The 26880-nt window shown below is 38.5% G+C and overlaps 1 protein-coding gene and 1 long non-coding RNA gene across 5 annotated transcripts in view; both read left to right on the top strand.

Annotated features, from left to right (window-relative positions):
• Window positions 1–26880, top strand: part of LOC139148105 (cholesterol 24-hydroxylase-like) — a 120490-nt gene that overhangs the window by 62755 nt on the left and 30855 nt on the right. The window lies entirely within an intron of this gene.
• On the top strand, window positions 3731–14591 carry LOC139148109 (uncharacterized). 2 transcript variants are annotated; one of them, XR_011555875.1, is made up of 3 exons: window positions 3731–4166; window positions 8094–8207; window positions 12452–14591. It is a non-coding gene; the product is annotated as an uncharacterized lncRNA (long non-coding RNA). The 2 variants fall into 2 exon arrangements; XR_011555874.1 differs by having other exon boundaries at window positions 3732–4166; window positions 8100–8207.

Genomic DNA, 26880 nt, shown 5'->3' with positions numbered 1-26880 from the left:
GGAGTTGAACTTTATTTGAAATATCACAGTCAAAATTAATAAAATAAAATAAGGTAAACCGTTGCACAAATAAACCCCCCCTCCCTACCCCAGGGGACTGATTTCTTTCGCCTATGGTGTATGGTGCGAGTACTATCAGTGTCAAAGAGGTGAAACGATAATGGTGGTGACATTTCGGGCATTCTCCAAAACAGTCGGTTTTCACTGAAAAAAACAGCCTTTAATTTTTGGAGCGGTGAAGATCGCCCAGGTCCCTGCTTCAAGCCATCGTTCACTGAGCACTGTTGATCGCCACGATTTAGCTCCGCACCGAAAACTGACGCATCAGCAATACAGTATTTGCATCAAAGCACGTGTTTGCATGACTTTGCGGTCCCATGGCACGCGCCGATAGCATTTTTGTCAAAGGATCAACAAACATAGCTAAACTTCTGTAAGGCGAAACTAGATTCTAACGCCTCCCCTTGATGATAAACATATAAATGAACAATATCTGATTGGTAAGACAAGAGACGTTACATGACCGCAAAATCTTCTCAACAGTCAAAGACTAATTCTCAGAAGCAGTTGTCACTAGTCTCTAACGGTCCCATCCTACGGGTGAGAAGTTACGCAATTTGTGTGATTTGTTAATTTCATTGCCACTCCATTTTGTGGGGTGACGGCGGTTATTCGGGTAAAGTTCCATAGCCTGGGATCCCCAGGCCGAAGAAACTGACCAGACCCATAGTGACAGTTGAAAGAACGCTAAATTTTCAGGTACAGGTAGTCAACGGAGCTGTTCATCGAAAAGGGGCAGGGGAATCGTTTTATTTTTTTTAATGACAGTGGATATTTTAAGGGCAGTGAAACAATATTTTAACTGGATGTGTGGCAGATTTTGTTTGTTTGCTGGGTGGGTAAAATCACATGATTGGCGTTTGGAACGGGTTATTAACGACTGGCGAGACGAAAATGCTCGTAAACTTGTACAGAACAAGAACATTTACGATATACAGCGGAAACGCAGTCAGATGTGTCCCTCGGTAGCTACATGTAAAGAGTACACCAACAACCGCACACTATCCAAAATACAGTCAAAATGTAATAAAGTTGAGGAGAGCTGATGTACATCGACTTTCATCTGTTTATATTACCAATAAAATCAATTATGAAGTATGAAGCTTTTTATATTTTGTTCTTCCCCGAAGTGTATAGAAAATATACCGTATGGCGACATGTCTGAACTTTCGTATTGTTTTCCCAGGCATAGCATTCCAATTGCAAAGAGTTAGCGAGTATATAGAGATGGAGCGTTTTACAAGATGGTCTATACCAGACTGCCTGATTAAGTAAAAAAATCCTGCATGAGAGATTTAGAATTGACGGACGTCCGAATTCTACTTGTCCAGTTTATTATGAATCATTGTACGACGTAAGCGATCAAGACTTCCAAAGAATTCTATAGACAGGCACGTTTTATAACAACTTTATAATCTTATAATCCGCGGACAACTAAGATCATGATATTTAGCAAAATGCTCTCGTTTCGATTTGTTAGGGTTGCCATCGCAAATGTCGCTCATTTATATGACAAATATGTGCAGTCAGCAGACGACACTCTCTTCTGAGTTCAACTTTGTTAAAATTGATGTGACTTGCGACGAAAATTGATTAATTGACACATAACTATAGGAGAGCTGCATTACATTTTGTACCGGTGTGTTTTCGAATATTGCCAATACACTCTCATTAACATTCACCAGGGGCATCAACGACATCAAAAATCGGCTCGGGGGTGAGTCAAGGTTGTTTAGCGACATTGCTTAGCAACGCAGAAACTTATTCTTGGAAACAGGACGGGAGCATAAGTCAGGGCCGGATTGAGCACAGTACCTATGGAAACCGGTGGTTATTTCTTACAAAATATGTGATTCGACTGCGTACTTCTTCTTTTGGCCTTGGACTTTCGCCGCCTTGCCCCAAACGTCAATCAGCAAACAAATCATAAGATAGTTCAGTCACATTAATCTGTACATTTTGATGCATAAATCTTTTGTGATTTATTGTTATTCTGACTACCTAACTCATACACCGGTACCTCCAAGCTCCATCAAATCCCACATCAAGTTGTGGTGAACACCGAGCTCAGTTCCGCATGTGAAATCGCGACCGTGACCCGATGATGATGAATTGCATAAAAAGTGCTTATATTTCGCTTTTCCCGTCATAGGGGGGGGGGGTGCCTACAGGTTGATAGTTATTATACCAGGCTGATTCCAAAGCTTATTTAGAAATTGAAACAGATACGATATCCAACTAAAAACCGTGTTTTATACAACTGATTCGTTATCTTTTCGCCTAGACCTTGTTGTGACATCCTTACTTCTGGAGCAACCTGGTTGAGCGCGACCGAACTACAATATTTCTTCAATGTCTCAAAACATATTGCACCACGTTGGCGCATTGGACACGTCCTTGTATTTTCGTCAGAAACTAAATACAGTAGGTTTGGATATGACATCGGTTACAAATGATGGAATATTAAAGATTAAAATACTTTTATCGATCGACAAAAAAAAAAAAAGAAAGAAAGAGAGGGTATGTTGAATCAAAGTCGGGAGACACGATACTTTCCACGAATTAATCAACAGTGAGCAACGACCATGAATATTTTATTCAACTTTTAAAATTTAGTTATCGACTTTCTTTGACACCCCCGTTTTTTTGGTTAGGAAATACTGTCTTCAGTCGTTTTGGTACCTCTTAGTATGACTGACACACGATTGCAGGCCTTACCCAAAGTTTTAATTAGGCTAATTGCTGCTAGTTTTTACTATTTTGAAAAAGACCTCGCCAAATATCCGGTTCAGCCAGGTGCAGCCAACGAACAATTCACTTTTAAAGGGGTCCTTACTAATGATAAGGTATATAGTGAACTGACTAATTTTCAGTCGAGAGGGTAATTAATTCATAATTTGCCCTCCCACTAAAACTTTTTCGACCTACCCTGCCGCACTCAAACCCACTCCCCACTTATTTTTGCCCGTTTCCCCTCCCTACTGTGAATTTTTGAAGCTGCCCTGTGGCGAAAAAAAACTTGCCAATTTCCCCTGCCCTGGAAAAAAATTCCCTCAAAATGTTGTCATTCCTTTTCCCCTGCAGACATGAAAAGTTATAAGTACTAGCCCTGTGTCCCAATCCCCAGAAACACCATGACTCAACTTCCCCTGTCCCCGTTTTAAAAGTAGCTTTCTCTCTCCTCGTTTTTCGCCAAGCTCTGTCCCCAGGACAATCAACCGATATCTGCCCTGCCCTACAAAACAAACACTAAAATTTGCTCCCCTGCCACTTAAAAACATGTTCCCTGCCTGAGCAAAATTAAAATTTCCTCTGCCCTCAAAAATCGCCTCGGAACAGCTTTTTTCGATGTTCCTGTTCTGTGCACGGGTTTGGCACGTCTGTGTGCGTAACACAGAATATTCATGAGGATAATATTGCGTAAATACAATACAAGCCGCAGTCTGATAGCACGGCAAAACTTGACCCTCTAGCCTGCTGCCCTTGAGTTTGTACATTTATCTGGTGTAAGACAAAGATGGGGCTAAGTTAGCAATATTATTGTCTAACGAGAGCGAAAAAATAACATTTTCTTCAAGATTGAGTAAAAAATGATAGTTATCATCAAATTCTTCGCAGTTCGTTTCGTGAATATTTGAAAACCTAAGGAGCCGTAAGCCATATTGGTCAAAGGTCAATCAGAAGACCCAGTGTGGTGTCGGCGTGGCGTCGCGTACACGTACCGCCAACAATGATCAAAATCTCCAGTCGTTCATCTTTTAGCGTTTACTGACATGTCCCGCCCGTGTTTAGGAATGTCTACAGTCTACCTTGAAATCCTGGACCATCTCGACGACTACGCTGTACGTTTTAATCTAGTACAACTGGAGAGTCCAATCGTGTCGATGTCATGAACTTAGTTACGTTTAGAGCTACTACCAGAAGCTCAACGGTTCGACAAGCAGCAAGTTTATTCTCCGTTCAATCGGGACGAAACTCGACAACCCATTTTAGCAATTTGGACGGAAGAGGGCAACTCTTTTCGCACAAGCGAAAGGTCGACCCCTCGATCGCTGCTGAGTCCTGCATCAGCTGGACGGAGGTCGTGTACAGTATACCAGGTACAGGTATGTATAGTTAACTTGTCCTCTTTGTCTTATTTATTCTTAACCAGCCATATGTAACCAGCCCAAGTGTCTTTTCGTACATACGTCTACTCCTTCTCGTATAAACGTGTTCAGCAATGTCTTTATCTTGCAAAAATGTCTAACGTTTGTGTTGTTTAAATCATCGATATTGCTGATAAAATTTCAATAAACAATGAACATCTAATTCCCAGGCAACTTCATGCTAATGTAACCTTTTCGTGGCGAGGGACTGTACAGAAATTACGGGGGGGGGGGGGGTGTTAGGGTTCTGGTGTTGGTGTTTCGAAAATATAGAATAATCACCCTTCAAAAGTGTTTTCAAGAAAAAGATTGCCCCCAACTTTCATTTGTCTTTTGTGTCACAGTCTTATTTGATGTTTTATTAATAACTGACCTAAAATTTCTTATTTGACCTTTGAACTTTCAAAGAATACCCTAAACCTTTAGAAACATGTAATCACTTGGGTGAAAGTCCAATAGCATATTTGTTGTTCACATCTGCTTTCAAACGCTATTCTCACCATCCGGTACTATTCGAAAAACCAAATTTCGTGCACCAACATTCATGATTCACTAGTAACCAGCTCAGTCTAATTTAAGTACATTAATATCAATAATCAAGCATCTATAAATACACAGATGTGGCTAGTTCTGTATTGAAAAATAAGATTTAATGGTTTCCTCATAGATACAATGTGAAGTGAATCACCGTCCCTCCACCCACCGGTCTGGAAACAGCTCCTGTTTGCTCCGAGCCGCGTTGCTGGTAAATATATCAATTACAAAAAATCTCTGAATCTCTGACACCTTAAATGTGACAAGTACGTGAATTTGCATTAAAAATATGCTAATTTTATCCAAAATGACCAGAATGCATGGCGATATTCACTACAGCGATTTTGCTGGATAAACTTGTCGAGACCAAAATATTTTGTAACATAAACATTTTGATATTGAGGTGGGAGCCTCAAGGTTCTTTCACATTTTTATACATAAAAATTCATTTCTTTTCAAAGCTGTCGCGTACTCTTTTGGCCTCCAAAATAGAGCTTGCAAGTAATGATGCTAGACAACTGTATGCGACAGTATCCCTTAGTTACACAGCGGAGCTATATCGGCCGCTAGGTTTGAGTAATGTTAGAATGAAAATCGATTCTAGAAAATAAACTTTTAGGAAGACTTACACCTCGCAATTCCCCATTTTCAAAAATAGGTAATATTACTAAGGACATAGAACATACAATGTCTAAGTTGAAAACATTCAGCGCTCTGCATTATACATTAGACTACTCTGTGCACTTTATGTGAAGATTTCAGTGCAGGTATGCACAGTATCCTCAGTGTTTGCATGTTTGGGCAAATATTTAATCACAGCACAATCTTTACCTTGTGCAAAATTGCACATACACCAAAATTACTGTATTTTCACAAACTTACTTCAGCTCTGAAGGATGTTGGCTTTTACTGCAGTAGGAAACCATACATTTGTGAAACATATGATGAGTAAATTCAAATTTTAACAGTCATTTTGATTTTGGTAATATTCCTAAGGAACAGAACATGCAACGTCACAGGTGAAACACTTCACCTCTGTCAGTGTTCAATCTGGGATGTCAAAACAGGGGGTCACTGTAAACCCCTACTCCTGTCCCAAGGGGACCATTTTAGAAATTCGGGGGACATCAACACACATGTAAAACCCTTGAATCTTCTGTGGAAATTACTATATTCTGTCAACGTGGGATTTAACCCTTTCACCACCATGGTTTGTCCCAAATCCATTGTTTTCTATGGTAAAGTTGGACCTGTATACAGGGAACTGGGGGTGAAAGGGTAAAGGGACATAAGCTGTAACTTGTTGCAAGTTTTCAGTGTTCTGCTTCTGTATATCAACTACTGTGTCTGATCCTAAAAAGTTTGTCATGCTGAAATTTCAAGTATTCTTTTTGTCAACACAGCTTGTATGTGTGTAGTGATCATTGTTTATTGTTTACAAATGAATTCTAGTCCAGGCTTGAATGCAATTTTCAACAATACCGTAATTTCGTATATTATACTCGTTTAGGTTGTGTTGACATGCTAAATACTTGGCATTAAATTACGAATTAGGGATTCAATGCAGAAAGTGTAGGAAAACCACAAAACAAAAGTTCTGAAAAAATAGCCAAAAGATACAGCTTATGGAGCTTTAAATAAAGTATATATCAACTCTTAAACATACTGTTAACTTGTATGTATTTGGAAATTAATGATCATTGGTTCTGACCTAAGGGTTTTACATAGCGCTGTTTCTCTGGAAAATCAGATATGTCCGACCTAAAATATTGCTGTTCAAAACGATCATAGCTGGCCCTACATGGATGCTTGCCTTGTAGTGTTCAACCTTTGTATGGGTGGTAGACATTGCAGACGCTTCAATTTGAGGGCATGCCCCATCACCTTTGTCTAAAACAGGGGTGCATCAACTACTGGCATTAAAAATCCAAGTCGCAACTAGCCTATCGCCATTATGCACAGTCTATTTTGTCTTGTTTACATTCATTAGCCATGTCACATGCACACAGCTCTACACTACATCAGTCCTTTCTACCCAGCTTCTTACACACCACCTTATACACTCTCACAAACTTATTTCAACTTGAAAGTTAACCCTTTCCTGCCAGACAGTATTAAGACTATTACTTCCCAATCAGCCAAGTCAGTAAAACGCGGTATTGAGCCCAAACATGGCGTTTTTTCACCTGCTTGGCTTGGCCTGTTATAGCATCTTTAGTCCAAAAAAATCAAGCTTACAATATTTATGTTTTCTACAGCCTTCAAATGTACAATATTATGTTAAAATACACCATATGGAATATGTTGTGTTTCATTAATTTTAACCATCTTGACCTGATGGTGAAATATGGACTTGGCAGGAAAAGGGTTAGCGCATAAAATAATGCTTAAAGATACTGCTATTGGGGCTTTAAAAGGCCGTGAGCTGCAACACTGTGAAATTTGTCCAACCTCAAAGTACCTTCAATTCTTCAGATATTCATTGCAATCTACAAATTGAACGATATATAGTCATTAACTGTGCCTCAACAGCATTTGGTTGTGGCAGAATAGACAAGAAATTGAGCACATCTTTGTTAATTTTAAATTTCCCGCAATTTTCAAAATCTTGCCATAATTAATAGGTGAAAACAAGAATTTTTCCTCTAAGTGGAGTGATCCCTTTCCCTTCCTTTCAGTGGGTTGCACCATGTTGTATTTGTAAAGATTTAAATGTGTACATCCACCATTTACGCTGTTTATCATGTAGTTGCATGTAGGCAGCCATATTTGGGTGCAGCACCCATTTATTATTTGTCTTACAAGAATCTCCTCATGCAGTCCAACTCTGTGGATAATTATACTAGAGTAAACATCTCTGAGTTGTAGAAATTTGCTATGAACTGATTTTAATCTAATATAAAAATCATAAAAATAATGTCAAAAGTTGCAACTCATCTGCCTTAAAGTAAACATGAGAATAATTCTGATCTTACCTAAACATGGTATGTCATTTTATTTTGCATCACTTCATTAATGATTTCTAACTTTCTAAATTAATGCAATTCTGTATCAAATGAAATATGGTCTTATTTTCAACATGAACATTTTGTATTATTGTATAACCATGGATGTAAAAAGAGTCAATCTTTCATCCATGCTTAGTGCAGTGGGAATCCGATGATGTCAAGCCTTTGTAGGCCATGGAATGCTATTGTCTGATTCAAATGTGAATACCAATTGATATTCAGATTAATATGATTATTCATTGTCATTATTGTCACATGAAATATGATGATTCATCATCTGTGTTTCAGATATTTTGATTTTTCACAGTAAGATTTTTAACTCTTTTATTTATATCCTTGCAAGATGCAGGCCCCTTGGAGATGTTTATTAGGCACTGAAAAAGTAGGAAAAGGGTAGTGTCTCAAGGAAAGACAGAGTTACACAAAAAGGCATGCCAACAACAGGAGAATAAGAGAGGTATGTACTACAAAGTCTGCACTGATAATTTTTAGTCTAAACCAGTGAACTTTGAAGGACAAGGTAACCAAAGCACCAGTGTTGGTGAATTATAGTACATGTACATGGTAGAACCATCATGACACAAGTAAAATCAATTTTACTTAGTTCAGCTTTGATATTTGGTTATACATTTGCAGAGCACCTAACAGCTTTAAGCGACAAAATCTGCCTTTTTAGCTCCGCTGTCAGAGACGCGGAGCTTATCCGATAGACTGATTGTCTGTCGTCGTCCGTCCGTCAACTATGGTCTTCTTCTCTGAAACCGCAAGTCAGATTTCTTTGAAATTTGGTATGGAGGTTCATAGGAGTGACCTCACTCAAGTTTGTTCAAATTGTGGTGAAATTTGCATAATTGTATTTTTGGGGCAATTTTTCCTGTTTTTGGTCAAGAAATCTTCTTCTCTGAAACTTCAAGTCAGATTAATTTGAAACTTGGTATAGAGGTTCCTGGAGGTAACCCCAGTCAAGGTTGTTCAAATTGTGGTGAAATTTCCATAATTGTATTTTGGGGCAATTTTTCCTGTTTTTGGTAAAAAAGTCATCTTCTCTGAACCGATCGTCGGATTGCTTTGAAATTGATGTGCAGTTTACTTAGGGTAACTTAGCTTTGCAATTTGTTATACAGGTTCCTACCGATGAACTTAATGGTATTTATTGAAATTATGATGAAATCTGCAATTTTGTTATTTATTGGTAATTTTTGCCATTTGTTGAAAAATGTATTTCTCAAAAAGTACTGGTCTGATAGCTTTGAAATTCGATATGCAGGTTCCTACAGAATAACTAAATTTGATATTTTGACATTATGATGAACTCTGCAATTTTGTATATTTTGGGGCAATTTTTGCTATTTCTGTTAAAAAATTTGTTTCTCAAAAACTGCAAGTGGATAGCTTTGATATTTGGTATACAGGTTCCAAGGGATTATTGTAATATGTGATATACTAAAATTATGGTGAAATCTGCAATTTTTATTTTAGGGGACAATCATTGCCATTTTTGGTCAGAAATTTTATTCTCTAAAAACTACTCGTCAGATAGCTTTAGTGGACGTGTTCTTTGGAATGATCCGATGTAAAAATTCAAATTATGATGAAATCTTCAATTGTATATTTTGCAGATATTTTAGCCTCTTTTTTCTGGCCATTGAAATGAGCTATCAAAGATTTCCACCTTCTTCACCAACATGTGTCAAAAATAGTTATTCTCTACATAAACACAGCGGAGCTATATCGGCCGCTAGGTCGCTTGTTAACCTTCCCTTGAAGATACAGATGTAATCGATAGTTATGCAGCTTATTCAATGTCAAACTTTGAGATCACAATGAAATGTGTAAACCCTGCAAATTATTTTGGAGAAACATACAGATAAAGTATCGCCCAAAGCTTCGCTTTTTTAGCCTCATTATCGTTTCCGTATCGTTTCCGCATCGCCCAACCCCAAATCCAACATCGCTCACTCGGTTGTTTGGTATCGTTTCCGTATCGTTTCACTAGCGCATCGCCTCATTCACGGAACTCAAAGACATCGGATATGAGATATCGGGCATGAAAAGTCGATGTCATTTCGTCAAAAGTCATCGAAAATTGAGAATATAGACAAGATTTTATCTAGTTGAAGGTAAATGATCGGTTAATAATCATGAATTTGAACGTCTTGGACGATGTGGGTACGTGATTTAGAGTGATTGGCGCGGCGTGACATATGTAGGCCAACTCAGATTTATACCGTATGCGCATGGTGCGATAGTTTGCCTAAAATTAATTTTATTTGTGATGGATAATTGGTTGCGGAGTGTAACTCTATAGTATGAATTGCGTAGCAATTATTGAAACACTTGGAAGTTCCCGCTATCAGAGTGTTATCAATGTGTTGTGACTAAAGGTCACGGACTTCCTCTACATCATAATTTATTCACGTCAATCGGGTTTAAAGGTCACTGTGTAAAGCGTTAGGAGAATTCATGGCGGCATCACTATATGTGTTAACCTAGTATATGATACACTGCAGTTATTATTTTAGCAATTGTCCTTACTTTGTACGGCCAGTTTTTCTTGTGCGCTTTCAAGGACGTACATGTATTTAAGCTTAAAAATACTAATTCAGTCATTTAAAATGGTAATCCGCACACAGTACCACACATTTCTGGGTTTCTAGTCAGTGGAAAAGTTGTCCCACGTCACTTTTTGACACTTGTCTCATCGGGCAACCCGTACTGGTGTTTCAGTTGCAGTTGTCCAAACGCGACTTTCACTTGCAACCGTTAATGTCTGTCCCTGGTAGAGTGCTATCTTGTTACAAAAATGTTCGCAAATAAAACGGTATACAAACTTCATATCAAATAAAAGCAATTCGTAAAAGAAGCGCATTATAATCACAATATGTTTCAACTTTGTTCCCATTTTTGTGTGTTGAAGCAACATTTCATGAATGGATAATGTTGGACATATGGGGTTGGACACATGTATTTGATCTTTCATTTTGTATACCTTTACTCTCAAAAACATGGGCAATGCCAGGCGGCGAAATTTCCGAAGGCGGCAACTTTGCTGTGGCATTTTGAGTGAATAATATGCCGTGGCCAATTGGGACCATGAAATTGACTTGATACGATGCGGAAGCAATGCAAGGCTGATACAGAGGCGGTAATGAAACGATATAGAAAATAAACAAACTTAGGCGACAGCAATGTCGGAAACGATACAGAGGCGATCTGAGGCGAAGTTTTATGCCATACTTTATCTGTAGTGTTGAAACAACTAAAGGGGCTCTTAGATTGAGTTCAAAACACAAATGTACATAACATAACATACAATAATAGCATAGTCAAACTCAGGATGAGCTTTTAACACTTTTAACAGCTTTTAACTGGCCAAAATATTGTTGTTTTGTTGAGGAATCCATGAAGTGTATTTTATGAACCTTGCCAGGGAACACAACTTTGAAACAATATCACAAGACACACTCATGTCCAAGAGTTTGTTGCAAATTTAATATTGAAAGATGAAACAAGCTTATGCTCTGATAACATGTTCCAGATTACACGATGTGCTAAAAAACCATAGTTTTATCTTTTATTAACATTATACGAAACTGTTTTTGGAACAACCAACTGTGTGCAAGAAAACTCTTGCCTTATTTCACAAAATGTAACTTAATATACATTTTTTCATAAAAACATTTTGCATAGTCAAAACAGCTTCAGTGTTGCACCCGCTGGGAACAAGGATATAGTTTTGAACTAGTATTTACTTAGTGGCTGAACTGACAGTTATTGAACAGTATTCAACAACAGCCAGTCCATGCTTCAAGTATCTCTATTATACTTCAAACTTTTCTGTATGGCTGTCTATATAATTTCTTGAAAATTATATAAAATGTATATAACACGATTGGAACTAATTTGGGATAATTGGATTTTCATATTTTTCAAATTTCTCAAATATGTTAGGTGCCCTATAGTTGAATGTTGCAATATTACCAAATACTCATAAAAACAAGTGCATAACATAAAAAGAAAAGTAGATGAGGTTACATTTGTAGATGAAATCGACATTACTTCATCCAATTATCCCAAATTAGTTCCCATTGTGTTATATGTACTCTAAATAATGCATGATATTGAAAAATCATTTGAAATGGTTATTGACAATGAGTCTCCTTCAAAGCATTTTTTCAAAATTTTTATTTTTAGTAGTCTACAGTTTTCTCTACACATGTGAGCTATGCCTGGCTTGACTAGGGAATCTCTGTTGGTACAAATCAGAATGAATCATGGGATATTTGTAGTATGGGTTGGGGTCTTTGCATAGTTAGCACTATTAGATATACAGAGTCAACAATTTTGTCACAATAATTGTACAAATGTACTAATGGGTTCAAATAAAATTTAACAAAGCAAGACTTACTTTAGTTGAGGGTTATGTAAATTGACAGTTCCATTCTGATGTGCTCAAAGGTCTTTGGACAAGGATGACAATGTTAAAATGATACATGAATTTCCCTATGTTCCTAAGCATAGGTGGAATGGAAGGCAACATAATATGTTCAAATCAGTAATAAGTCATGATACCAGAGTTGATCTTAAAATATCAAATGTACCATATTGTTAGTTATGGCAGTGACTGTAAGTATTATGCCATCATTTATCTCACTCTTTGCATTATTTTAAATAACCATCATTTATCATTTCTACCTACAGATTTTAAAGAGGAGAAGTGCAGTGATCAATGCAGATGAGAAGGGTTTCTGGAATGATGTAACTGCAGACCTGATGTCTGATGAGGAGGTCCCACCAGATGGAAGGATAATTGCCTCCAGGCCTTCTTGGCGATCTGACAAACTAAACGTTTTGATAGGATAGACACACTCAATCAGCGAATGCTTAATGACTCTAATTCAAGACACTACATACTGCAGAGGAAGTATGGCAGAGCCAGTGAGAGACCACCTGATAAAAACAGTTCAGTGACAATTGTGTGAGACAGAACAGTGATGCATAGCTTTTCTGAGTAATTATCCATCATCCCTCTGTTGGTCAGCAACTGATTTGTTCTCAATTTTAATTGCTTTACTTGAAAAGTAGTACACAGAGCTGGTGTTGTAAGTTCAGTGAAATATAAAGTCATTAGCTGGCACAGGTCAGTTACACCAAGAAAAGTTTAGTATAACCAAGGCATAACTTACAAATACTTCACAAGTACATCTTTGAAGTACTGCTGAAATTTGTCACTTTGACGTATCTGGATTTGTGCCCTCAAGAATTTATCAAGGTGCAGTTACAGTGTTTAAACATGCTGAAACAAATGTGAGCCACACCGTGTTACTGATGGTATTTTTCTATTTCTTGTCCAAAAATTTCTCTGAAATTGCTTGTCAGATTGCTTTGAAATTTTAAATGCAGGTCTCGTAGGATAATATAATTGAAGCAGTAATCAGTTTGTCCTGAGATATGCAATATTGTGTTTTTCAGAGCAATTTTTCCTACTTTTTTAGATTTTGATGAACTGAACAAAAGCTACAATTTAACAGTGCACATACATGTATGTGATAAGTAAGAGTTAATTAAACATACACTACAAAAAAATTCACCCCTGAGACAGTTCCTGCACAGGCCCTGATACAAACTGTGTTACAGGTCTGTGTCAGCAAATACAGAAGGAGTTCTATCAGGGGCTGATGCACATGTCTGTATCAAGTACTGTAAACACATGGCTGTATTTCTACCAATTACAGCACCTGTACACAGTGCTGTGAACACTGATCTCTAACAGGGTCTGAAATTTTTCAGTGTTCAAACAATAACATTTCTTTCTGCTTCAATCATCAAAATTTGCCAATTTTTACAACAAATTTACACCCTGAAATCCATCCAAATTTTCAGGCCCTGTAGCTGACACACCACTGGTACGCACACCGGTGGTTCAGTGCTGCAATTATAGGTCTTGATACAGTCAGAATTTACAGCATTGTATACAATCCTGTACCACCATGAATCAGAATTTACACAACCCTAAAATTTGACAGGTTTTTACTGGTCTTGCAAAAAAGGTTATTTCTCTTGGCCTGTTACAGGTAATGATTATCCTCTGTTACAGGCATGTGTCTGCCTTTTCTTGCTGTGTAGATAGCTTGAGTGCTTCATATTCAATCAAGAAACTCTTGAAATGATTTTTTATTCCTATATTTAAAGGTACACATAGTTGATCTTGTAATTTGGTGAATACACAGTCATTAGCTGACACATCTCAATTGACACAAACTTACTGTACAAAACTTAGGAATACTACACATGTATATCTTTTAACGTATGCCCAAAATTTACAGCATACTGTAAAGAGCATTAATTTTCACCAGGATTTAATTTCACTATTTTGCTGTTTGGGACACATGATTCACTGTGTTTTATTTTCACAGATCAGGCCGTGAAACAATGAATTCTATTATAATTTAAAATTGTCATATGGGTTTAATTGAGCTGATTTTTAGTTGCTTGTTGTATTTTGGGTTATTTTCCTGTTTTTGTTTAAAATAATTTCTCTGAAACAGGTCAACAGATTGCTTCAAAATTTTGTATACAGGTCAATAGGGATGATAATGGTAAGATATCCAATTGTTCTGATGAACCATATTTCTCCCTGTTAGGCTCAGGCATATTTAAAAGTGACTGCATTAATTGATATTAGAGTTATCAAGGCTATGGAAATTCTTTTTTTACAGTATTGAAGATAACTTTGAATGTGTCTCAGGAAATTGTTCTGAATGTTTTTTGTCTGTATTTTTTATTTATTTTACTAACATTTACACATTCGTTTGGAATAAAGAAGAATCATTTACAGTGATCTTGGATTTGTGTATCTAAATTGCAGTATAGTTTTCAGATGCAATCTGTACTCTATTTTGCTGTAGAAAGCATCATTACATTGGTGTCTTCACTTGTAAAAAGAATACTCATTGCGTATACACACACACACACACACACACACACACACATATATGTATATATATATATATATATATATATATATATATATATATATATATTATATATATATAGTGTATGTGATGCCTGTATGAGTAGAAATACATGAGTCAAAAGCTACAAAGCATTACTGTTATTTGAGGACCCACCCCCACACCCCAGGTCCCCCGAAGACAGTGTTGGATAATTATGTAAAAATTGGTGAATAATAAGTATGGATATATGCGGCAACTGTCCCTTCCATTATTATGTAATCAATCAAGCCAAAAGTACTGGTCCCTTGATTCTCTATAAATTAGAGAATCCAGTAGTATCCTGAAATACATATATAATGGATAACACGTGAATCCAGCAGAATCCTGCAATGGATTAAGCAATGGATTCTGTTCCGTATCCGACAGAATCCATTGACCACCAGAATCCACTGGCATACATAATGTATATTTTAGTATTCTGGTGGATTCTTGAAGTATCCAGAACAATATACAGAAGAATCCTCAATGGATTTCTCACTTTTGGCACAGTGTACCGGTTAGATAAGTATCCCCTAATTGACTAATCTGTTGATGACACCAGTTAGTGTTTGACAAGCCTGCAGCTACTGTTCCCAGGCCCTGGGACGGCTAACCAACCAGATCAACACAAACCAAACCCATGGTAAAATAGTAAAGTAAACAAAATTGTGTCACAGATCATGAGTTGGTTCTATTACCCTCTCACCGTCCCCTCTAAAGATGCCCAAATTAACGCAATTAACTATAGACAGTAGAGGGAGCCAACTGTACTGTTTATGATAACAAATCGCGGTTTAGTAGTTGTTAGAACATCTATCATGTGATAAAGATTTCAGGAGCCATCGACGTCGTGGCCATTTCATAGCTAGTTTCGTTTGTCGGGCCACGCGGATGTTCACTTTCCTGTCTCAAGGCTGAAATTTATGCATGTGCGTCAATGGACAAACGTATTCACTTTATTGCCAAATTGGGCGTTAAAAACCCAGCGTACTCAGTTTGTACTGACCCAATATTACTGTTGAACGCTACATGATTGTATCACAAAATACGATTGAAATTCAAAATCGTCGAAGTAAATAAGAAAATAACGCCACCGATATAAAATAGAAAGGTCAATCAAGTGCATGGCGGTAGAAGAGACTGCTTCAAAGGATGGTCACCCATTAATTAGAGTATTATTTTGAGGTCCCGACATCGACTAATTCTTCATCAGGTATTTCTATGCCGTAAATCACAAATTAAAACATATTGAATATGGAATCATGTAAAAAATCAACAAGGTCGCAGTTACAAGCTACCTGTGAAAGGTCGCGATCGGACTACTATCGATGGAGGAAGCGTGTCGCCCTTGAACAGAAATAATTATATTACTTTTGTGAAAGGCATGTAAAAAATTAAGAGAAAATAGCTTCAGGTCATAAGGACCTGCACCAAGCCAAAGCTTCAGGTCCTTACAGAAAACTGCCGGTCCTCAATAAATGCAGTTGTTAACGACCATTAAAGTCAACTTCTCCACCGATACTATGCTTTTGAATGTTGTAATATTTAATTTTTCATATCCTTTTATCAATAGAGTCAGTAAGTATTCACTCCAAAGGACTATTTTTCACATAGATTGCAGAATAGTGTAAATGAATGATCATGAAATATTCATCTACATGATCAGGAATCTGAAAAAGATCACAGCCCTCATCTTCCTCAAGGTCATGCGCACACATTTATCAATGTTTTCCATCACCGGGGGGGGGGGAGACAACGGGACTAACAGGAGAATTTGACATTTTTCCTAGCCATGTCAAATCCCCTACTCTCGGACTATAAAATGATGTCAAACACCCAGGGGCCGGGGAATACAGGCTCATGCACTGGCATGGCTACATGTGGCTGATGATAGCGAGAAATTTTTTCTATCGTAATTTCTATGGGGAATGGTGTTCTCTACATTGCTGTGTACAATAGCGCTGTTCACGGTTACACGTTTGTTCCTAAATATAGCTGTACGCGCGCGACATCGGACACACAGCTTGAAATGCGGACAAATTTTATCAATGTTGCACACATGGCCGTTTTTGCAGGTTGTACTCTGAGTCCTGAATATGCCTTTTATTATTCATTGTTACACTAGCAGTCGCCTACTAAGATTTGTTTTCGTCGATTTTGCATGCGCAATTTCAATTTCTAAAAATGCGGACAAATATTAATTTTTGCATATTAATAAGAACAGTGACGTAAAGTTATTAAAATGACTCTGAAAAGTTTGACAGACCTCGATACTGCTGAAAACCATCGACACAATCAGTTAATGATACCGTAAAATCTTAAAAGACGTAATTTTTGCGACATTTAGGCCTACAGTCCATGATGACGCTGAGTTTTGCCTGCCTGTCGTAAAACGGTATACATCGAAACAATTTGAAGCCCTACTCTCGGCCTCTGAGAGTATACACGACAGACAGTGCAACTCGACAAAACTTGTAATGATAAGGTCGCTCTGTTTTATAAAATGCACACTTGTTATCACGATATGTCGTGGTAAGAGTCGGCCTTGTGAACTTTGGTTAAAAACCAACAAGCGAGCAAGATGTTCTAGCGGTCCACAAACAAACGCAGCGAAACTTGAACTTGACTGTCGACTGCAGGTAGTGCAATTGGGCTGTCGTGTAACATCTAGTCCTTGTTCAAAACTTGAGGTAAACAAATACCTCCATGTTCAAAACCAAATATGTTTAGTCAACAGCACTGTTCTCGTAGTAGGTTTTGTCTTAAACTCTTCTGTGAACCGTTTATGTTTTTAACGCTTCAATGAAAAATCAAAGCAAAGAAAAAGAGTCAGTTTGATAAAACGAAGGGCTGTATTATGTACATTTGTGTACATGTAAATTCCGAACACTTTAAGTGTGGAACTATTGAAGTAGTACTGGGTGTTGTTATCATATGACACAGATATGCTAACATTACCAGGGTTACACTCTCTAGACAAGTATTATTATAATATCACATTGTTGCACCAAAATCAATCCATTCCATCATTGCTAGAATCTGCATGCACGGACGTAATTCATACTGATCTGAATGTAATCAGTTGCACCGTGCTATGCGCGTCGATCGGAGGGGTTAGACTTTTTGTAAATGTAAAAAGTCGCAAGACAAAAAATTACTATGTTGCGACATTGTCAACTCCCACCACCCCCGGTCTGGTGTACCATAGAGATCAAATTCCCCACTACCAGGACACGAAGTGCGATCAATATCCCCTGTTGCCCCGCACTCCCACGGTGGAAAACATTAATAGGTGCATGACATTCAAGTCTGAATCGCATGATTCAGAGTCAGTCATCATCTGCATCTGATACAGGTCTTGACGGAGAAATTTTCATCATTTATTCCAAATTTCAGTCGGTCATAAGGACCGACATGTTGCCAAAACCTTCGGCCGACGAGAAATCTGTCGGTCTCGGACCGTCGGACCGACGTTAATTTCGCACGCTGCTTATAACTGAATGCGTCATTCTAAAATCGTGAGGTTCGAGTCTTGTACAAGTAAAGAAATACGTGAACTTCAGTCAAACAGTTGAATATCGCGTTTTCTGATATGTTGAATCGAGCATTCGTCGTTCTTCGGGGTGGCGACTGGCCGTTGAACTACTATAATAACGATGATAGACACCCAGCAGCACGCTGTTTGTCCGCGTGATTGAGTTTATAAACAGGAAAAATGCAGTTGGTGATTCGAAAAAAGCACTTTCGTGGTTGTTTAAGTTTTTTCAAGTTCATGGAAATAATTCTATTATTTTCTATTTTGGTTTCTTTAAATTTATTGCATAAGTGTATAATTACCTTATTCAATATCGTTTTCAAGCTATACTGACATGAATTTGTGCTGTGAAATATCGCATACTTTTCAATCGAGATTTACTTCGACCCTGGACTTCGACTCATTTCATAAGCAGTCCGCCAATGACAAATTATGTCTGCTCTATATAACTGTTCGTGATAGAGGGACCGTGGTCTGCTCTATAAGAGCGCCGGTACAAATTGAAAAACAAATGCTAGGTCAACATTGTGTTTACATTGTAAATCACAGCATCATTCTAATGTAATATAGCAAAACTTTACGTGCGTTACCCGTATCACGTTCCCTTCTTTACCCGCATAGAATTTACATAACAATAAGCTTTTCCAAACCGGGCAGAGCAGACACCGGTGCGATATTTTGTCGCTTTAAAAGTTCGAACTATTGGCATATTATTTCTAATTTCTACTGAGAGGCATGTTGCTCGCTCAACTGTCGAAACAAAAAGACGTCGCAACCATTCTCACAAAAAGGCAGAAATCTTTTGGTGACGTACAGGAACGTAATGTTCATTGCATGCTTTAAACCGTACAGTATAAAGCGGGAACAGTTTTGATTGCCAGACTTCACTGGGCAATGCAGACATAAAAGTCATCTGACATTTTTATCGTCAGTCGCAATTAGTTCGGAGCGGATCGATTTTGAATGTCGGACTTCATTAGGTGCAGACGAAACGAACATGTAAAGTGTTATCAGAAAAAGACGTAATTTTTGGATTTTCGAAGTAGGCCAAGTTTGATTGAGACGGGGTCAGTTTGAATGTCAGACTTATACTTTGCATAGAGACCACGTCAATTCGAGAAAAAACGCAAAAAAACCTGTTTTGTTACTTCGACGCGACGGTATTTGATAATTAAACGTGCATTAACCTAAACGCAGGCATATTTTATTACCTAGTGATAATGTCGATCGGGAATGACAATTGTTCAAAGAAAAGTTCCGAGAAAATAAAATAAATAAATAAAAAAATCACGGAAAACTACCGATTTTTGGAGCCTTTGTTTCGGCACGTCGCCAGAGCTAATGGCTTTACCAGGCAAAAAAAATGACGATGAGTCATTACTGAGATCGGACGTGTCCTAATTCATAATATAAGCTTGCCTACGTTCCCCAGATACATCGGACTAATGTTTATTGTTCACAAGTTGTGAGAAGTAATCTAATAAATGACTAGAACCGTCAAGCACCGCAAAGCGGCTAGTTCATCCTCCAACCACAACTATCGGTATTTTCGAGGTATAGCCTAAACTTACTTGTATAATTAGGGTTATCATACGAAGTTTGGAGGGTACCGACTGATGTTTCCGTATTTTGGCAAGTAGCGCAGCAACTTTATCATGCCTTCAACAAACAGGTTTTGAATTGCTCTGAGCTCCGGTCAGAGGGTGGAGATTCCAAACCAAAGCAAGGTCATTCGAACGTAATGTAAAACAATCGACGAATACCCTGGCAACGTTTGCCGATAGGGTCCGAGGAGCGGTCGGCATATTTTTTCGCGTACAATCCGGGGGAGTTCAAAAGAGTTCGTGGGGGATGTCGCCCGATCGACTGTCAAATTGTATGACATCGCAACCATTTCCAAAATAAAACGACACTGAAACCCTTGGTGAGGTACGTGAACGTAATCTTTATTCACCCGTGATTACGTTCAGATGCATTGAGGAAGGTGCATAAGCTTACAACGCGAAGTTTACCGAGTTTGACCATGGTTGACCGATGTGTAAAACACAATCACTGCATCAGAAAAAGATGTTCGTTTTTTTCGGCTCCAATTAGTCCGGAGTAGGTACAATTTTGGATGTCGGACTTGAGCAGATATGCTAAATATATTCAGAAACGGACATAATAATTTGGTGTTCTGCATCATAGGTTGGGATTCTGGGAACAGTTTTTGAATGTCAGACATTGTATTGACCGACATAATATACCAGAAAAAGTCGTGGTTTTTGGTATTTTTTCGACCCTAATTTCATTCAGAGCAGGATCGAAGAATTTTGAGTGTGGAACTTTGTTGCATGTCGACTCACATGTAAAATGTTAACAGAATTGGACGTATTTTGGGGTTTTGAGGTCGTAATATTAAGTTGGATGGAGAACAGTTGTCTCTTATCGGGTATGGATAAGCTTAGACGTGAAACATACCGGTAAAACAGGTAGTTTTTGGCCGCAATGCGTTTTGAGCGGAGACACTTCCGTATGTCGAAAACTGACTTATTGGACTAGGCTTCAACCACCGTCCCTCCTGGGTGGAGGGACGGTGCTTCAACAAACATTATTGTTACGGTTTATTGTTGACAGGTGGGAGTGATCATGGGTTTTGGAGAAGCCAACAACGTTACTATGTAAATTACGCAACGCTGTGTCATTCAAGGGAATTATGCAAATAGGAATGCAAATGTGTCCACAATGTTTACAAAAGCTCCCCGATTTGACCGGGATAGCCACGTGCATATGTTTTGAATTTTAAAAATCGTGTATTACACGGAAACAATTACTTATTATGAATGAGCGACACAGCTCAATGATGGCCTTGATTTCAAGGCGTATTCTCTGAGAATTTCGAAAATTTGACAGAAAAATGACCAATTTAGTATTTATCTACCTTAAGACATAAGATAAACGATGGCACGCGAACTGGCTCACAATGTTCATTTTGTTAAAATCTAACACATTTCCGAGTATGTTATGATTTCAAACTTATCGTCCACTCAAAGGCTATATATTACACGGATTCAAAATTTATCATAAAACAAAAAATGACCAAAATCACTCAAGGAAGGTGGGTGTACCCCTTAAAACTACTTTTGTGCCCTTATCAGTTAGGATTCCTATCCAAATTTCTACGATGTGAAAATCGCATTGCGGAGACGGCTAATGTCACAATTATTTCAAATTTCATGAAAAGTACGTTTCCGCCAGAAAATGAACCGTCTACATGGCAGTTTGTGTATTCACATAAATTAGTGTGATGGCAGGTTAGCCTATGACGTCGGACTGTCAAGTACGGTTTCTTTCAGTTGCCGGGAGTGCTAACTGATCCTCGTTAATTGGGATTAGCTGATAAACAAAGGCTTGTTCCAGATCGATTATTCTCTTTGTTCACTCGCCAGTTCCTTTCCATGATGGGTAGACTGGGAAACTACTCAGAGATTCGTAAATGTAGCGATTTTGTCGGGTGGTAATACGTGTTTTAACAAACGACCCGGTACTTCTTTACAGTGTAAATGTTTTGCCTGTTTTAGGTTAGCCAAGATACGAAGCCCTCCTATACTGATTCCGGCAGTACGTATGTAGTGTTCACTCAAAGGGGTTTGTTAGCGTATCGAGCCCGATACCGTTTTCATGTGCCGATATCTGATTAATCAACTCGACAACATATCCGATAGCCAAAAAATCTCCACTTACTCAAAGTTTTCACGTCCGTCGTTGTTTCTTATCCGCACGTCAGTGTCTTTTGTACTGAACAATTTAATATCGTATCGCGCAGTTACCTCCATGATCATATTTTAATTTTGCAGTCAGTGTTCGCATTTTCAAAGCTTGCTCTTCTTGAACGATTGACACAGTGACAATGCCATTTCCAAAATGTGAATGAGAGATCGACCAATGCAAAATAGATGACTCGGAGCAAAGCCAGCGCGAAAAGAACTGACAACGTCCGGTGCGGCAAGCTTATGATTAGCTGACCACAAGTAAAATTGACAGTTATGGCTACTTAAATTTGACCGCAGTTTGGCTGTTTCACCTTTTGTGAATTGAAATATCTTCCGATGCCGTCATTGATGCAAGCGACGATGACGATGTCACGATCCCCATCCGATTTCCCCGACGGTTGAATCGTGTCTATCCGAGTATGAATGATACCCTGTAGCTATGGGTAACCGACCATTGCCGAACAATGCCGAAGATCAACCGAGTAACGTTCCGGAATGGCAAGGCTTGGTTATCACGGGTAAATGAAAAAGCTGGCGTTGAAAACGTTGTTTTCGTGCAGCTTTGTCGGACTAGGTCAGGTTCGTAGGCAAGCCATAGGGTTTTGAGCAAAGGCATTTTGCGGGTTTTTTTCATAATTTGAGTCATGACGTCGCCATTGATGCAAAATTTCAACACGATCTTGTAGTTAGCTTAGCCCTGCGTACGATGCTGTGTGTTCCGCTACAGCTAACCGCCCCGCTCACCACAGCGGGGCGGTTAGCTGTAGCGGAACACACAGCATCGTACGCAGGGCTAGTAGTAGCTCATCCCACAATTACGTTGTCACACGTGCCCTTGAAGAAGCAGGAATCAGCAAGTCGAAAGAAACAATTGCAAGTTCTGCAGTTTAAGACTATATCTCGGGCGACTGAATGGCTATGTCGCTTTCGGTAAAGTTAATGGCACCGACCTTGGCAAAATGCAACTATATTCTATAGGACTATCAAAACAAAATAAAGAATCGGCAGTTCCGATTGCAAATATGTCTGCATGCTCCACCTCCTATGTTTATCTGAAACCGAGTAAATGGCCATACAGGGCAATCACCTCCTCCAAAAAGAGAACTACCGTAAACGCATGTCTTCATGCTTATCCGATTCATTTCCCAATCATAACGTCAACCCAACTTTGATGAATAGTCGAAAATCTGGAAACAGGGATTGTAAAAACTCCATGTTTACAAAAGACTTAACACAATTTTACAAAGTGTTGTGAATACGAAATAAAGTTGCATTTAGAGAATTTAAATGGGTTGCTTCGGTTAGGTGTGTCGCTTTTATCTTGTTTGCTGTGCAATCAATGTGTTTTAATATTGACAGCACAAGTAGGGAGAGAAATTTGGCGTCAGTTTTTCGAAAATTTTACATCCGAACGAAAAATGCCTTTGATACGAAACAACCGGATTGCTTCGGTTTAGAGATTTGTTGCGCTCATCCTTGTTGTTGTGTAATCAATGTGTTTTTTTGTTGACACAATTAGTAAAGAGATAAATTTTGCGTCAGTCCCTGCAGTTTGGTTCATGAGATTTTGTGCTGCGGACCAGTCTATATACCTAACTCATGCATATTTGTTGCGTACCTGGCATTTTCCCAGCATTTAAAATTGGATCTGTGGTGTGATCATCTGAAAGTTTTGTGTTTTGTGCGTGCCAACACTTGATAGCTAAGGCTAATCAGACACATATTAATCACCTTCGACAGATCAAGCTGATGAGGCTGCACGTGTGGACAACGAACCATGTGGCCATACTGTATATTACGCTTGTCACTGATACTTGTCTTCGCATCGAAGCATAGACCCTCTAAAACACGTCTATGATCGAAGTAAATAATCACTCACATGATCCATGAGTGACAGCTTTTTATTTGCCCCTTTGCATCAAAGCTGAACCGCGTCACGGCATTCCTTGCATAAATGCATATGAAATTAGCTGGTTACCGGTTGCCGCCTGGTAGCGTTGTTTGCTTTTTTGCTTTTTCACATTAATCCTGTTAGTCTGAAGTGATAAGTCGACTACATTTGTGGTCATAAAGCTTTCCCCCAGATTGAGCGCTCTATATAAGACTGCGCTCGATTCCCGATAGTTTCGAAACCGACGTTTGGTATGCAGTGTAAGATTTCTTTACAGACTGCCTGACTGACAAACATTAAATGTTGTAATTTATGAAACGTGTGTGTTTCACGGCATATAGCCGTTCCGTTGGTTGAAGAATACTCGAAACGTAGGCCTACACACTGTCCCTCCACAAACTGGCCTACATCATGGATGTAAAAAACAGACATCCATGCCTAGATAAGCTCACTCTTTTAGCGAATATAGGCTACAGTAGAAGTCAGGTCTCGCTGCCACTCTCTACATTAATGCAGCGTGGAGGTAGCATGGAGGTACCATACCTCCATTGATAATGCAATCATGAACCATGTCCTGTAAATCCAGTAAAAATCACACGCGCAGATACGGATACCTAGCTTATGTTACACAACTGGTATCAGTGGTAAATGACGTTATGCTAGCAAGTACTGCGGTTTTACAAAAGTTTCGGCAGAATTTTGAGGTTGTGAACGGGTTACGAGTATTTGATTCAACGTTACCGACGTGGCCCTAACCGATGTATAAGTTGGGCTTAACCATGCCGGTTAAAGGACATTTAAGCCATGTCGTATACGTCGGCCTACAAAGCGGATAAGCTGACGGTTAAGTAACGTATTGGTAAGTAAACAACCGACGGTTCTCTTCCGGTCCAGTCGGATCAGCCATTGAACCGGTGACGAACCGCTGACAAACCGTTGCTAAACCGGAAGTGTAAACGCCCGATTTCATACAGTGTCGAAACCATCGCTCCGTAAAATTTGCTGTAAAACAGAAGTGTAAGTTACATCCCAGAGTTTATACTGTCATAAGAAGACTTTACTTGGCATTGTGATCAGTATATGTAAAATGGGTGTGGATTTGCCTCAATACCGAGCTAAAATTGGAGGTTTTGCTGGTGGTGATCCAGCTAGACAAAGAAAACTCCCGAAGGTGGCAGCCATTGTCATTCCGTTACTGAACTGCCAGATGTCACTGTCCATAAAATTATGCTTGGTAAGCCTCTTGGTTATTGCTGGAAATGTTGAAAGAAATCCTGGACCTCCAAAACTTCGTTCAGCGAGCACTGCTACAGATACAGATACTGAACCAGTGACAAAAGAAGATATCGTAGGTATAAATGAGAAACTAGACAAAATTATAGCCGAATCCAAATCCGTCCACCAGAAGTTAGCAGTACTCTCGAGTAGAATGGATAGCATTGAGGATGACATGACCGAGTTTCGAGAACAGTTACAACAAAATTCAGCAAAAACAAACACTCTAGAATCCAACAACAACTCTCTGACTGCAATAAAGCAACGCTAGAACATTTGAAGAAAGAAAACAGCGAGCTGAAACGAGCAAAAGATGACTTGGAAAACCGGGGCCGAAGGAATAACCTATTATTCTACGGTATTAATCAAGATGATTATCCAGAGAGTTGGGAATCTTCAGAAGAAAAGGTGAAAGATGTCTTAAAGAATAACCTAAATATAAATGAAGATGTAGAATTTGAACGAGTGCATCGAATCGTTAATGCGCCATTGGTCCGAGGAGCGAAGCCGATCATCGCTATGTTCACGAAATTCAAGGACAAATCTAGCGTTTTATCGAATGCAAAGCTTTTGAAAGATACCGATATCAGCATAGGAGAAGACTTCTCTCAGCGAGTACGTAATATTTGTAAAAGACTATTGGAATTTCGTAAGTCTCTGACTGAAGAGAATCCGAAACTGACTACCCACCTACGGTATGATAAACTGATCACTACTGACCCACAGGGATTGAAAACAGTCTATACCGTCGATGAATTGACAGGAAATATCTCTCATGTCAACCAACTAGCAAGATAGGGATATGGCCAAGGCTTTAAAGAGACCAACCTGTCGATCTTAATGTCGAATATTAGAGGTTTGAAATCAAAATTAAATGATAAAGACTTTATTTCGTTTTGTTCAAGTTATGATGTGATTGGTTTGACAGAGACTTTTTGTACTAGTAAAGATAGTGTAAACTTCTTGAAAAATTATGCTGTTTTTAGCTTTCCCGCCACAAAGCGTCATCATAAAGGGCGTCCAAGCGGTGGATGTGCTATTTATGTCAAAAAGGATTACACTAGGAAAGTAAATCAAATAAATAGCGACGTAGAAAACTGTGTATTTATTCATATAGACAAAAGCTTATTTAAATTTGGAAAAGATATCGTACTCGGATGCTGTTATTGCAAACCAGATTGTAGTCTAGAAAATATATTAGCTTTAGAAAACAAGTTAGTGGAATTGTATAGTTTATATCCTGACAGTTATTTTATCATAGGAGGTGATTTCAATGCTAGAACAAGCTCTGAGGATGACTTCATCTACGATGATTCAATTGATTATCTTCCTTTCAATGACTCCATGTACAAACCTTCAGATTTTCATTCAGTTAGAAATTCCAAAGACGAAGTGATAAATGAATCAGGCAAGTGTTTACTAAACATCTGTAAGATTTTCGATTTGTGTATTGTAAACGGTCGATCAGCCAATGATAAAGCAGGAAATTTCACATGTGTAACTTCTTATGGCTGTAGTGTCGTAGACTATGTCATTGTTTCTTCACAACTATTCAATTATGTAAGCAACTTTGAAGTATTGACCAGAATAGATTCAGATCACCTTCCGATTCTCTGTGAACTGAAATGTTTACAAAATACGAAAAGGCGTTCTGAAAAAGATACTGATATACCATCTCCAAC

This window comes from Ptychodera flava, chromosome 13 (genome assembly GCF_041260155.1).
Source record: "Ptychodera flava strain L36383 chromosome 13, AS_Pfla_20210202, whole genome shotgun sequence".
Classification (NCBI taxonomy): domain Eukaryota; kingdom Metazoa; phylum Hemichordata; class Enteropneusta; family Ptychoderidae; genus Ptychodera; species Ptychodera flava.
The sequence above is the reverse complement of the archived record's forward strand: the minus strand, read 5'-3'. Positions and strand labels throughout refer to the sequence as shown.